This window comes from Xyrauchen texanus, chromosome 12, assembly GCF_025860055.1.
Source record: "Xyrauchen texanus isolate HMW12.3.18 chromosome 12, RBS_HiC_50CHRs, whole genome shotgun sequence".
Lineage (NCBI taxonomy): Eukaryota > Metazoa > Chordata > Actinopteri > Cypriniformes > Catostomidae > Xyrauchen > Xyrauchen texanus.
Genome location: NC_068287.1, coordinates 20,655,614 through 20,670,894, shown reverse-complemented (window position 1 = coordinate 20,670,894; position 15,281 = coordinate 20,655,614). Strand labels below are relative to the sequence as shown.

At 38.8% G+C, this 15,281-nt stretch overlaps 1 long non-coding RNA gene across 1 annotated transcript; it reads right to left on the bottom strand.

Moving 5' to 3' along the window:
- Positions 1–1,806: 1,806 nt before the first annotated feature.
- LOC127652516 (uncharacterized) lies at positions 1,807–2,704 on the bottom strand. Its single transcript, XR_007971736.1, has 3 exons — positions 2,644–2,704; positions 2,318–2,478; positions 1,807–2,232 (listed from the first exon to the last, which is right to left on the bottom strand). It is a non-coding gene; the product is annotated as an uncharacterized LOC127652516 (long non-coding RNA).
- Between the last annotated feature and the right edge of the window lie 12,577 nt (positions 2,705–15,281).

Here is a 15,281-nt window from a genome sequence, read left to right as displayed (position 1 = left end):
GGTATGCAGCAAAGCATTTGTGAAGCCACAACACACACAACCTTGAGGCGGATGGGCTACAACAGCAGAAGACCCCACTGGGTACCACTCATCTCCACTACAAATAGGAAAAAGAGGCTACAATTTGCAAGAGCTCACCAAAATTGGACAGTTGAAGACTGGAAAAATGTTGCCTGGTCTGATGAGTCTCGATTTCTGTTGAGACATTCAGATGGTAGAGTCAGAATTTGGCGTAAACAGAATGAGAACGTGGATCCATCATGCCTTGTTACCACTGTGCAGGCTGGTGGTGGTGGTGTAATGGTGTGGGGGATGTTTTCTTGGCACACTTTAGGCCCCTTAGTGCCAATTGGGCATCGTTTAAATGCCACGGCCTACCTGAGCATTGTTTCTGACCATGTCCATCCCTTTATGGCCACCATGTACCCATCCTCTGATGGCTACTTCCAGCAGGATAATGCACCATGTCACAAAGCTCGAATCATTTCAAATTGGTTTCTTGAACATGACAATGAGTTCACTGTACTAAAATGGCCCCCACAGTCAACAGATCTCAACCCAATAGAGCATCTTTGGGATGTGGTGGAATGGGAGCGTCGTGCCCTGGATTTGCATCCCACAAATCTCCATCAACTGCAAGATGCTATCCTATCAATATGGGCCAACATTTCTAAAGAATGCTTTCAGCACCTTGTTGAATCAATGCCACGTAGAATTAAGGCAGTTCTGAAGGCGAAAGGGGGTCAAACACAGTATTAGTATGGTGTTCCTAATAATCCTTTAGGTGAGTGTATATATATATATATATTTATAGCATGCAGTTTATCAAGAATAATGATTGATCAAACCAGACAAATTTCCATTTGCCGTTTTAATTCCACATTTCAAAGTACAGTAACTGTCATTGAAACAAGATGTCAGATCACTGAAATATAAATAACAGATAAATACAAACATTATATATACACACACACACACAAACCCACTAAAGAACATGCAGGTTTCCAATTGAATTTTGGTAAAAAAAAAATTTTGTATGACACTATTGTAACACTTACAATAATTGTTAATAATATAAAGAGGTCAGCTCTGGGATGAAAAGAATTACCAGTAAACATAAGCAATGAGGATATCTGGTACCAAATAAAGTGCAGGATACCAAATAAATTGAGGTATAACATCATATTTACAAGTCATTTCTAACAATAGGTTAAGTGGTTATAATTTAGAGTAAAGCTCTGGAGTAGAATATACCATTATAACTGCAATGCTGACCTGTGGCACAAGGATTTACAAGCTATATTTAACAATAGAATAACAGTTAAGCACTGTGACTGAATGAAAGTAGAATTTTTGGTACTAGTTAATGTGCAATATCAAGTATCAGAGGTATGAAACAGGATTTACAAACTATAATAGAATCATTAAGCACTGACGGAATGAAATAAGCAATACTAAAGTCACGGTAAGTAGAATATTTGATACCAGATAATGTGCAAATATCAAGTATTAGATGTATAATCTAGGATTTACAAGCTATATTTAAAAATAGAATAGTTAAGCACTGTAACAATGAAATAAGCAGCAAATTGTATATGAAATAATTGAGATCTTTGGTATCAAGGAATGTGCAGGATAACAGGTATAATATACATTTTGACATTCAACTTACACATGACAACAAGTGGAAATAAATATAATTAACAGCAGAAAATCTGGCTGTAGAGAACACAGCCAATCAGAATGTCTGGAGAGGTTGGGGACTGCGTGGCGTATTGGGCTAAGAATCACCTGTTTTCCCCGACCTCCAGAATGAGGCAGTGCAAATTGGCATATCTTCAGTGATTCCTCGTGCGCCTGTATAAAAGGACAAACCATCCCATATTCATCCAAGGAGCTGCCCTCAAAGCAGGGTCACGAGAGAGAAAAAAAAAAAAAAGCAATTTCCACAGTGAACAGTGTGGATTGGGTGAGTGTAGTCTCTCCTTTTAGCAGGCTTTTTTAGGGGTCTTGATGTTACTGACTGCAGGATAAAGAAAGGGTTCCAGTTGTCAGTGATGCTGGGGTGTCAGTAGTCAGCCTAGGTTTAAGGGGTCGGCTGTGGGTCCCTCTCAGCTGTGCGGCGCCTTTTTCCACCTTCATGTTCAGATGCTCCTTTCAGGTAACGCGTAACGTTAACCTGGATCGCCTCATCAGTGGCATCCTGGGTTGCAGGGTTCTTCCGGATGGCTCCTGTAGAAAATAAAGATCTGTCATTCCATTTGAATGGCATAAGGTCATACACATCTACTTAAATATAAAAAAATATCCAACTTACTTTGAACAATGGTCTTCAGGAACATGTCTCTAAAACATGCTTTATCCCCTACACCAGTCCAGGTTGTATTGATGGAAAGGTGATTAGAGAAGATACTCTGAAGCATTCAGCCACACGGTTGTCTTTAGGTCCCTCCCACATTTGATTGCCAAAAACCGAAGCTGAAAATACAAAAAAAACATGTTACAAATGACATTTCTCTGAAGCTTCTCATAAATTTAAAATGTGACAGGCTGTGGATTCAGACTGTAGAATATGCAGTGTACAATCTTAATTTTACTTTTTAGATTACCCTATGGCGTTATAAACGAAATCGGCACACTTACAAATCGTTGCTGGAGCTCTTTATCCTGCCTCAAACTGTTGTCAAGCAACGCCAAATCTTCCTGGGTGTCTAGGGGAGTAACAGATCCCCTGGCAGGGATAACTCTCCAACAGACACATTGGCACTGAAATGTTGCAGCATAGCATTTTGTTGTCCATGCTACGCTACAACATCGCCAAACTCCAAGACGTCGCAGCATTAGGGTTTGATCTGCACCTACAGGGATTCCCAGAATAAAAGAATAAACTAGTCAGTCCTGGTCCTTCAACTACTAAACTATGACATTTATATCTAGGTCTACTACATGTACAGGTGGCCCCAGTGGGAATTAAACCAACAACCACAGGTGTTGTTTGCAAGTTGTACCCGATTGCCCAGTGCTGAGCAAATGTCTTCAACATTGTCCCAACTTGCTTCACCTGCTCTTGAAGTGAGCCTGTCACCTGGGAAGTAACAATATATTGATTAGCAATACACTAAATATAATAGTAATATAATATAACCACAATTATCATACCAGTAACTTTCCCTTTAATTTCTATCCATAGTATGTTATGCATGGCATACAAGTTCATAATGAAGAACCCTTATGATAACATCAATTTCATTTTTTTCTTTGAAGCAGAATATTTGTTTGTAAAAGGGGAGGAAAAAGAAAATAATGAAATATTGGTATACAGATTTTGGTTGATATATGTATGTAAACAATTTTCAAGTGCTTAAAATAATTCAATATATTTTACATATATTACTGTATAATCGCTTCAGAGTTTCAAAGTAATTTAAATTTCATTTCCTAAACCTTACCTTATCATGGAATCAAGAGTCAAGACTCTGTTATAAACCCTAATGGCTTTGGAGCAAAAAAATAATAATAGCCAACATGGCTGGTCGATTTTGAGAGTAGAAATCCTTGTATTTCAAAGCGGCTTGCCACCAGCCGCCATGGTCGATCAGCCCGAGGCAAACGCCAGAGAAAATGAAGCGGGCAGCCCGCCGTCTGATCGCCGGCGGCATCTCGCAAGAAATGGGAGTGACGAATTCGCCGGCAAACGTTTCATCCCCGCCAGTGGGACGCACCTATAGCCGACAGATTAGGGACGGCGGCAAAAAGAAGCCGTGCGGATATTTTTTGCTATCTGGGCTATGGCGGGTCCGCAGAGTTGAAAGCACTGTCTTTCCACGCAATTTTAAAAACAGGTCCAATGTGACTTTTTGTCACACTGGCCAATGGTGAATGAATTGAGAAAATTTACTGGCCATATTTAGTTTTTAAAAAATTTCAAAGTTTTTGTCCCTGTGACAGTGGAATTACAGTATTTAGCTGTTCCTGTTCCTTGCATATTTGTGCCACTTGTAACATGATAAACACTGTATACAGCCCTCGCTCCCTCTCTCTCTCTCTCTCTCTCTCTCTCTCCGTTTGTGCTTGAAGTTTACACACCCCTTTCAGAATTGCATATTATTTTATTTAGAACTGCCCTTCAGAGGCTATATAACAGATATTTATATACATCTCACACAAAATTTAAATGTACACAAATCATCCTGTTTAAAAGTTTACATCCCCTTGATTCTTAATATAGTGTGTTGCCTTATTGAATGCTTGCACCTTTTGTAATAGTTGTTGTGTAATAGTCCCTTAATTGTCCAAAGTGTCAAAAGCTGGGTGTCAATATCATAAAGCCACTGTTGGAAAGAACTCAAATGTGCAGAAGATGCTAGGAAACCAAAGGACGTGCAGTATCTGAAGGATTGGTCTTAGAACAGTGGGCAGCTTAACTTCCCAGGACAAAGCAGGGAGTCATGCACAGCTATCACTAAACATACAAACCATCAAGGAAGCAACCATATAAAGAACGATGGGTATTTAAAACTTTGAACAGAATAATTTACATAAATTCAGTTATAATTTTTTCTTGTGGAAAATATGTAAATGTTTTTTTAGGTCACACATCTTCATCAGGGTAGATATCCCCTCTCTCTCTCTCTCTCTCTCTCTCTCTCTCTCTCTCTCTCTCTCATATATATATATATATATATATATATATAGTTGTGGCCAAAAATATTGGCACCCATGGAAAAATATGGGCAAAAAAGGCTGAGTCTTTGAAAAATGAGTCTTTATTGTTTAACTTTTTGATCTATCATTCAAAATATTCCCAAAAATCTATCCTCGAATGGATAACAAACAATTGCAAAAACAACACAAGTTTTATAAAAAACACAAAAAAAAAAATTTCAAATATATGTGTGACAAGTATTGGCACCCTTTTATTCAATACTTTGTGTGACCTCCCTTTGCCAATATAACCGCTAGTAAAATCAATTACAATGATTTCCAGAACAAACTACCCAAAACGTTTCTCACCTTGTGTTGTGAGGCCTTAGCCACCATGCAACTTTCACACTTCGTGCACCATCTCTTTACATCTTGCCACATGTTAGGCCAGTAATGCCTTTGACATATGAGATCCATGGCCGCTAATCCAACAAACCCTTCCACAAACCGACGATAATATGACAGCAAATCCCAGAAATGACAGCAGCTCATTAACAGAGTTAGGTCTGCTCAATTCAGCAGCAGGCCGGATCTTTTCTGGGTCAGTTGCCACTCTGGCCGCTGATATAACGTGACCCAGATATCCAACCTCCGTTTGGAAGTAATTGCACTTCTTCAGTTTTACTTGAAAATGGTGAGTTTCAAAAGTACTGGAGAAAATAACAATATCTTCCAGATATAACAAAACAGCATGGAGGCTCTGATAGCCAAAAATACGCTCCATGAGTCATTCAAAGGTGCTTGGCGCATTGCACAACCCAAAGGGCATACGATTAAACTCTAATTGCCCAAAGGGGGTGCTAAACACCGTCTTTTCCCTACCCTGAGGGGCTAATAAAACCTGATTATACCCGCTAGATAAATCCAATGTACTAAAATATATGTACATATAATACTGGCATTAAGTTGACGATAGTCTACACATAAACAAATAGAACCATCTTTCTTTTGTACCACAACTATGGGTGGGGCATATGGACTACAACTGGGCTTAACTATATCACGTTCAACCAGATCATATTGAGAAGGGGCAAACGGCTGTATCACTGGCATACTGGTACATCATCTAATAACGGGATAGTATTTTGAAGTTAATCGGTACAGCTGAAGTCTCAATCACCATGACTAAATACACTGGCATATTTCTCAAGTAACACTTGAGCTTGTTGATGTTCTTGACAAGACAACATAAGCCAAGTGAGCTGGGAAAGATCAACATTGTTGCTACTCTCTACCCCAATCGACTGGATAAATGGTACTGCCTCCGAATCATCATGCTGTGCATGGAACTGAACGGATGATGTTAAAGCAGATGACTGAACAATATGACTCCCCACATTAATAACTGGTACCTTCACCATCCCACTGGCAGCGGATAAGCAGGTAGATGGAACAAGAAGGTCCACAGGCAACCAGCCCTCTACAAATGGTACTGGTTCCAAAAAACAAGTATTAAATATAGTCCCCAACTGCTCATGGCAAGTTGCTGGCACTCACATGGCTGGACCCTTCTGAACTCGAGCCAAGCCCACATACCCAGTTTCAAATGTACGTTCCCAAGATTACACTCAGAAAAAGCTCACGTAGCAGCAGTCGTGGTCTTAGGATCACATGAGTGTCTGCCGGACCGAACTCCAGGCAGGTGTCGCTGACAGAGAATGCTTGCAGGTCCCCGATCCTCTTGATGGAGGCGAGCGCGATCAGGAGGGCCATCTTCAGGGAGAGGGCCCTGAGTCCGACTGATTCTCTGAAGACTGGTCTCTGAAGGCCCGAGAGGTCCATTGAGAGATCCCAGGAGGGGAACAGGCTTGGCCGGGAGGGATTTAACTTCCGGGAGCCTCTTAGGAACCTGATAATTAAATCGTGCTTACCCAAAGACTTGCCGTCTACTGTGTCTTGGTGGGCCGCGATAGCAGCTACATACACCTTGAAGGTGGCGGGGGACAGCCTCCCCTCCAACCTCTCCTGCAGGAATGAGAGCACTGACCTAACTGCGCACCTCTGTGGGTCTTCAGCCCGGGAAGAACACCAATTCACGAACAAGTGCCACTTCAGGGCGTAAAGTTGCCTGGTAGAGGGGGCTCTGGCTTGGTTGATCATGTCTACGACGGCAGTTGGTAGACCAGCTAGATCTTCCGCATCCCGTCCAGGGGCCAGACGTGGAGGTTCCAGAGGTCAGGGTGCGGTGCATCAACCCCAGCGGTGCAACCACCGCGGAGGACGTCATATGCCCCAGGAGCTTTTGGAAAAGTTTTAAAGGGACTGCTGTGCCCGGCCTGAAGGCGGTGAGGCATTTCAGCACTGACTGCGTGCACTCGTTGGTGAGGCGCGCTGACATTGAGACGGAGTCTAACTCCATGCCGAGAAAAGAGATGCTCTGAACCTTGAATATTTTATGATTAGTTTCCAGCTCAACAAACTTCAAAGTGCTTTCAGAATGAAAGCATATGCTTTAGGTGTATGAAGCAAAACTGTCCTTCAACACGTTTATTGCGTTCTGTTGACATTTCAATTATTTGTTGCTTTTTCCTTCTCCACTCAAACATGGACTAAAGAAAGTGAAAGCTGTGTTAGTCGTTCAATCCAAGGCTATTATGTTTCCAATTTTAATTTTGTTCATTTGAATTTTCAATTTGTAAATTCAATTTAGTTTTATTTAAAAATATCCCTATCTAAATTAATAATAGTCTACTGAGAATTCTTTCGAAGTCTTTTTTCTCTATTTGACAACTGATTTGGGAAAGTACAGTATACAAGTCAATACAAGTCAACACAGTAGTAATTAACACTCGCTGAGCAGTTACATCTCACGATTTGACTGCAAATGCTACATCCAAAAACACTGGAAAAGCCCACTGCTAATATTAGGGCCATGACATCACGGACATGATTTTCAAGTTCATTTGCGGGAAACCTAAAACATTTTGTAACGCTGTTGACAAAACAGGCAGAGATGAAGATGAAGTTTAGATGAACCCAAGTGCAATTTTTTCTCAAACGTGGAAACCAGTATACCCAACTATAAAAGTGAATGAAACAAAAACAAGAAACCAAGGACCTAACTAAACATGACAAAACTAGACATGACTAAGACTAGACTAGAGCAAAACTGAACCACAAGGTTACAAGTACACTGATTTGACTAAACTTTGGCTAAACAACAAGGTTACATGTACACAGGCTAGACTGAACTTTAGCAAAACAAGGTACACAGGCTAGACTGAACTTTAGCAAAACAACAAGGTTCACAGGCTAGACTGAACTTTAGCAAAACAACAAGGTTACATGTAGACTAGACTAGACTAGACTAGACAACAAGGTTACATGTACACAGGCTAGACTGAACTTTAGCAAAACAAGGTACACAGGCTAGACTGAACTTTAGCAAAACAACAAGGTTACATGTAGACTAGACTAGACTAGACTAGACTAGACTAGACTAGACTAGACTAGACAACAAGGTTACATGTACACTGGCTAGACTAGACTTTGGCAAAACAACAAGGCTACATGAACAATACAAAGGCAAACATGAGGGTTTAAATACACAAAACATGGGTAACAAAAGCCAGTGAACAAACAGAACTCTAAAACAAGATAACAAGACAATTATCTAAAACCAATGAGAAACTAGAACTGATAACAAAGCGATCAAACAATGAACCAATGAAAGCAAGACACATGAACACAGAGGGAAAACAGGACATCACATGACTGGGGAACAGGAACTTTAACAAGAAATTTCTAAATAAAAGTACTCAAACAAAAGTCAACTGAGAATATTTCACACATTTAAAAAACATCATAACAGAATAAATTCATCTCATAACATTAAGTTAAGCTTCATGCACAAACTCTGTCATCAAATAATACATTTATTATATAGTCTATAATAAAATGATTAACAAAACACTTCACTGTTCATAGTATCCTATTATTTTCTTGTGCATGGTTGGATGTTATGAACGGTGGATAAATGCTGTAAAAGAATGTATTTTAAGCAGCTCATCAATGCTTTGAAATTAGTTCATCAATAATAAATTGGTGCTGTTTATCTGTTTAGAGTTTCTGCCTGCTTTAGCAATATTGCTTTTTTTCCCAACTATTTAAAAAGTTACACAGTTAATTCATCAAGCTATTATGGACCAGTTCAAGCTGACAACACTGCGTGGACCACAAGAGACTATGTTTTGTTTTAGTTTTTTTTTTTTTTTGTCATGTAGAAGATTTTCTGTTATGTTGGAGTTTTGGGGATTACCATTACAGTGAAGAGTGGAGCTTGATCTTAGGTTGAGCACTGATACCAAGTGTTTATTTTACTGCTTTATCTATTAATAACCAAGTCACTAGACATACTTAACTTGGGTGAATAAAGTGATTGAAATAACTGATTTGTGTTTGAAAAAAAATCTGGTGATTTACTAAATTTAAAGTTAAAGGAATAGTTCACCCAAAAATTTCATTTTGATGATAATTTACTTGCCCTTAGGCCATCCAATATGTATATGAGTTTCTTTCTTCATTAAAACAGAATTTAAGATTTCATTTCAGGCCTGCTCTTTTAAACAATGCAAGTGAATGTACTCTGTATGTAATTTTTTTGTCGATCCAAAATGCATATTTAGGGTGCATCAAAATAATCCACACGTGTCCAGTAGATAAATAAAGTTCTTCTGAAACCAAATGGTTGATTATTTTTAGAAACAAAACAATACTTATATACTTTTTAACTCGAAATGTTTACTTACGTACATCTCTGTAACGCATGCTCCCAAAGGCCCGAGTCCGAGTCAAGTCAGAGTAAAATGCATCCGAGACCATGACAAGTCCAAGTCCATTAAAATTGGACTCGTGACTTGGACCAACTCTGTTTAGATAAAAACGATAAACGCGATAGAGTAAAGCCGCGCCCTTCCCCCATGCCCGCTGATAGCTATTTTGGAATCACTTCTGAATCATATAATCTTACAAATATACATTCTGATTGTATAGCTTTTATCATGCTCTTATCCAAACGATTAATAGCCTATTGCTGAAGTGGAAGTATCAGAGGCCTCCAACTCCAACACAATGGATTCGATGTCCTCATTTTCTTAAAGTTATTAAAAATGAAACACTCTATAAGAGTCTCGTTTAACCAGTTTAATAAAGCGTGGGACCCTTTTAAGAAATATGTCATGGAGCATGTTTTATTGTCTGACCTAGACTGAATCTCATTTCCAACATACATTTTTAGTTTTGTTTTAATCTATTTGTATTATAATTTAAGTTGATTTTGTCTTTTGTTTTGCTTTGTTTTTCTTCTTTGTAATATTGTCCTGAAACTCCTAAAGTTAAAAAAAAAAGAAAGAAAGGTCTTTACTAATGTGCAGTCTAATGAATAGTACTATACAGTATATATGTTGATTTTAAATTTGAATGTATTATTTTAGGAAGTTGTTATGGCAATTTGTTGGTAATTTATGTTGATTGAGATTCAGAGGAACTGTGAGTGTCTTATGTTTACAATTACCTCAAATGTTTTAAATGATTTGATGAGCTGCAGGTCATTCTTGGCCAGGCACAGCATGTGATTCCTCTATCCACATTCTAAAATTGTGGTGAGGTGTTACTGGTGTTGCATATGCATTGGTGCCAGATTTTCGTTTTGTGGTTTTTAGATTATAAAACCAATAGATATACTGTTCAAAATTCTGTTCAAAAAGAAGTATTTAGACACATTATTTGGTTTTCAAAAATTAGTGGGATATGTTCATTGTTTATATGATGAACTAAATCTCTGGCTATACTCTACTAGTACACCTGTGTGAACTTCAAGGTAACTTCCAACCGGATACTGGATACCTTGAGACCAGATGTTTAAAAAAAAGTATGAAGTTAGTTACAAGAAAAACACTAGCATCATTTGTTTGCAGATCCCACTTGGTTTGATAGTTTTGGTAGTTTATGTTGTTTAAGTGTCCTATATAATTATTTTAACTGAACTGAGCTTTGATGTGGTGTGGAGTGACTAACAACAAGAAAAGAAGTGAGTGTAGTGTTATGAAAACAGGAAATGCAATTAGTGTTCAATGAATAATTGAACAGTCCGATGGGGACCTCTGGTTGTGAAAGAGAGAATCTGCAAGCATATATATATATATATATATATATATATAAGAGCTCTGATTTTACCCACCCACTATTTTGGTAGTGGTAAGGTGAATAACCAGCACAATTAGCTTAATCACAATCTCCTCTTCTCCTTAAGTACTCCTTAATAAAATGGTCTAATGTTTCCATTACCACCAAGAACAATTTGAATTTTGTTAATTTAGAATTGTCTGAAAAACACACTTTTACAAATAGCCCATCATTTCAAGGATATTCTGAAGAAGGATGTCAAGTTGCCTTAAATATTGGGTTCTTTATAACAAATAACCAATAATGAACTTCTTAACAGGATATCAAGCATTAAAAACATGCAATTTATATCTGATTTAAGTAATTGGTTTAAATTAATATTTAAACCAATTTTTAACTTATGAATTGTCAATTATAATGAAATTTGTGGTATGCCATTTACAAGGTTTCAAGAAATGTTTGGTTAAAATTGGCCACAAGGTGGTGCAATAATATGTGAATTTATGTATTTGCTTGTTCAAAAGGCAATATGTATTTTTTTTTTTTTTTTTAGAGAAAATAATATAAAAATGTTACAGTAAAACATTTTGAATTGTTTAAGTGGTTACTATGTACTGTGATGAAATTAGATTCCCTATCTTCACTCACTCCACATTGTGTGGATGTAGTGACACTAGGGGTTACTCTGGGGAGCCCCAAACACCTCTGATCTTTGAGAAAAGGCCAATGGGAATTGGCAAGTGTAATTTGCATGCCACTCCCTTGGACATACTGGCAGTGGCGCCTCTAGAAATTTTTCATAGGGGTGGCCAGATGGGGCCACTTAAAATCTTGGGGTGGCACACCAAAACTATAAACCATAATTTCAGAATTTTATTCTACTGTTGTAGTAAACCGGCCTGTAGAAAACAGTAATCAGAAAGACTAGGAAACTCCTACTGATATACTTTGGTTTATTGTGTTATATTTAATGTTACTAATGATATAATGTGCATAGACTAATTACAGTACAGTTAACATTTTGAGTTGCACAACAATTCTGTTTTATTTTGCAATTATATTTGGCCTAAGGTGTACATTTATTGCAAACAAAACAGTTACTGGGGAAAAGCAGATACTGGCAGATACAAATTAAAGCAAGGACAGAAACAATCACATCTTTGCTTTATGTAACAGGACTTTCCCAACAGGGATCAATAGTCTGATTATGATTACCAGGCTATACAGTATGTGTAAGAAACATTTATATCTTTGCTTAATGTAAAACAAAAATAATTATTACTGTTACAAAAAGAACTTCCCAACAGGGATCAATAGTCTCTGATTCTGATTACCAGCCTTCAGAAGAGCTTTATTCGCCTGTTGCTATGTTTTTTGGCAAACACATCCACAAAGTCATCAAGATTTATGGCCCTAGCCCTTCTTGATTCTACACTCAGCACACCCAAATTGCTTAAACGCTCATCAGTCATGGTACTTCTCAAGGCAGTTTTGATTAACTTTAGCTTAAAAAAACTGCGCTCACAGGATGCAGTGCTCACGGGTAGTGCAAGTGCAATTTTGCACAGTTTAAACATTTGGTGGAAGACCTCCTTAAATGGCTCCAAAAAGACAGTGAGCTCTATTAATGCCATTGGTGTTTCCTGACCACTACTTTGCTTCCTCTCAAGAATGCGCTTAAGCTGGGGGATCTCATATTGTAGATCCTCAGTACTGCAGTTGTATTGTGAGGCAAATGGAAACACTACATCTTTCTCACAAAATATGGCACTGCACGGATTCAAGGCCTGTATCCCTTTCATTATGACACAATTTTCTTTAGAAAATCTTCTCTTCACCTCAGAGAGAAGCACATCAATAACTGGAATGAATGAACCTGTCCAAAAGGACTCTTTCTCTGTGCTCTCTTGTCTTTGAACTATTGGAGTGAACAAGTAATGCTCTTCAAGCAAAGAGCTTGGTCTGACCTGATGGCCTGAAGGTGTGGCACTGATGTTGCATTGCTCAGTAAGAGTTAAAGTATTGTCCCAGATGTCATTAAAGAGAGAGCCCTCTCTGTAACTCTCCAATGTGTCAACAAGAGAGTCAACAAGTGTGACAGCTGTGCCCAAATCAAGTTGTAGGGACTGTAAAATATCTGACAGATATTTTATCTCACCAAGAACACTGGTGAATGTTACAAGGAGGCTAACAAACTTGAGATCTATTTGGGCTAATAAACCTCTTGCCTCTACAGCTCTGTCACCATTTTGCTCTTCTGATATTTCTTTTAGTAGACACATGATGGCTGACAGTCTGTCTCTCACTGTCTTGCAAGCATTATACCTACATGCCCACCGTGTCTCTATCAGTCTTTGTAACTCTCTTGGGGCCCCCTGAAACATCTCCCTCTGTACCTCAAGCCATCTTTGGTGCACATATGACCCTGACACAAAAACATACAGTTTCTGCAAAAGAGAAAAGAAGCGATTAGCTTCAGGGATGCATTTCACACTGTCAACTAATACTAAATTTAAACAATGCGCATTGCAGTGCACATAAAAAGCTAATGGGGCCTCTGATTTTATGCGTGCTTGCACACCTGTGTTTTTTCCGCTCATGACTGAGACTCCGTCATATGCTTGCCCTACAAGGTGGTTTTTGTAGTCAAGACCATGCTTCTGCAAAATTTGAATTATTTTCTGTGAAAGTGCTGCAGCATCAAGGCGCTGTGCTGCCTCAAAGGCAAGAAAGCTCTCACATACTGACCCATTGTAATAGTATCTTATTACAAAGGACATCTGTTCTTTTTTGCTTAGGTCTTTAGTCTCATCAACCAAAATGCTGAAAGCCTCACTTTGGGAAACTTCACTAGTTACTGAAGTGCGGACCATTTCAGCTAGACAATCAATTATTTCATTTTGTGTGTCATGCCCAAGATATGTTGCATTTTTTTGACATGTCATTTTTCTTTTGACTGTGGGATTGTGTTTGGCTAGCAGTTCCATAATAGCGAGAAAGTTTCCTTTATTCTCACCTTCTGATTCTTTATGTGCTCTCTGTGCTATGTTCTGCGTAGCTGTGAGAAGCAGGGTATCTCCAACAACTTTAATGTACTCTCTATTTTCCTTCACTAATTTATTGTATTCCGCATTTAAGGAGGCTGAGATAGAAGATGTGCTTGCAGTGGATTTTTCATACTCTAACATTGCTAACATTGCATTAGTATGTGCTTCAGATTTGGCATGACTTAAAAGTCCCCCATCTTTGAAGGTTGCCTTTTTCCAATGTTTGAACCCCTCTTCAGATGTAAATACTGAATCACCTGAGGAGGGGAGACTGAAGTGCCGGCAGGCATAACAGTAGGCAGAGTCTTTACTCTGAGAGTATTCCAGCCATTTATGTGTGTTGTACCAGTCTTTAGAGAAGCATCGTCTTCTGTCCCCTTGATAGGTGCGAGGGAAGATTTTCAGATGTGGCTGCTTGGGCTGCTCTGCTCTTGACTGGGAGATATCTATAATGAAACAAGAGGCAAAATCAGTTATTCTGATATTAAAATAATAATGATAGTAATGATAATAATAACAATAATAATAATAAGCCCCTCTCGTAATTATCAATCATAGCTGTAATAATGGCCTGTAGGCATTTCTATTCAGACTAATAAAACTCAACTACTAATAAACATGAATCAAAAAGCTTTAAGTGATTATGTCATGATTTGTAATTAAATGGAAACACACTAAACAAAACATTTCTCCAGATGATGTTACTATCTAGGCTAGCCATCAATTTCATTATTAGGGCCACATGATCGTAACTTCACCTGTTGGTCCAGGAACACATCTAACACCTGCTTTTGCCGTGTCCTGCCATGCTTCTGTGACCAATGGTGCTGACTGTCCCTGGGCTGCTGCTGTCTGTTTTTCCTCATCATATGCTGGCTGTGTATCCTTGTCATGCTGCTCTGTCTGTTCCTCTCCTCCATCCTCCTCCTCCTCCTCCTCCTCCTCACTATTACTAAGCCTCTGTTGCTCCCCTGCTATCTCTTTCACTCCTCCTTCTGTACTTTTCTTCTTAAAATAAGAAGAGATGTCTGTGGACTTTCTCTTCATTGTCTGAAAATTGACATAACATATACATGCACCAGCTAACGACGTTAGCTAGGTAACTCTTGTCAAAACGTGTCAAAGACACATCAAAAAGCTGCTGTAACAGTATACTGTAACCATTTCGCACTTAAAAAGCACATGTCACGACACATAATTCCCCGTCTTCTTCTCCTTAAGAATATTTTTTACTTATTTAATTACCGGTAGTCTTCTTCGTCTTCTTTCTTAACTTCTTTCGAAATTGTTGACCGACAGCAGAGACGACGGGCACGCGCTGAGCTGTTGCTGTCTGAGCGCGCAACAGCGGCGTGGACGGAGGGGCGGGGTTCGGGGGAGTACTGGCTACTGTGTGCGATCGAAGGT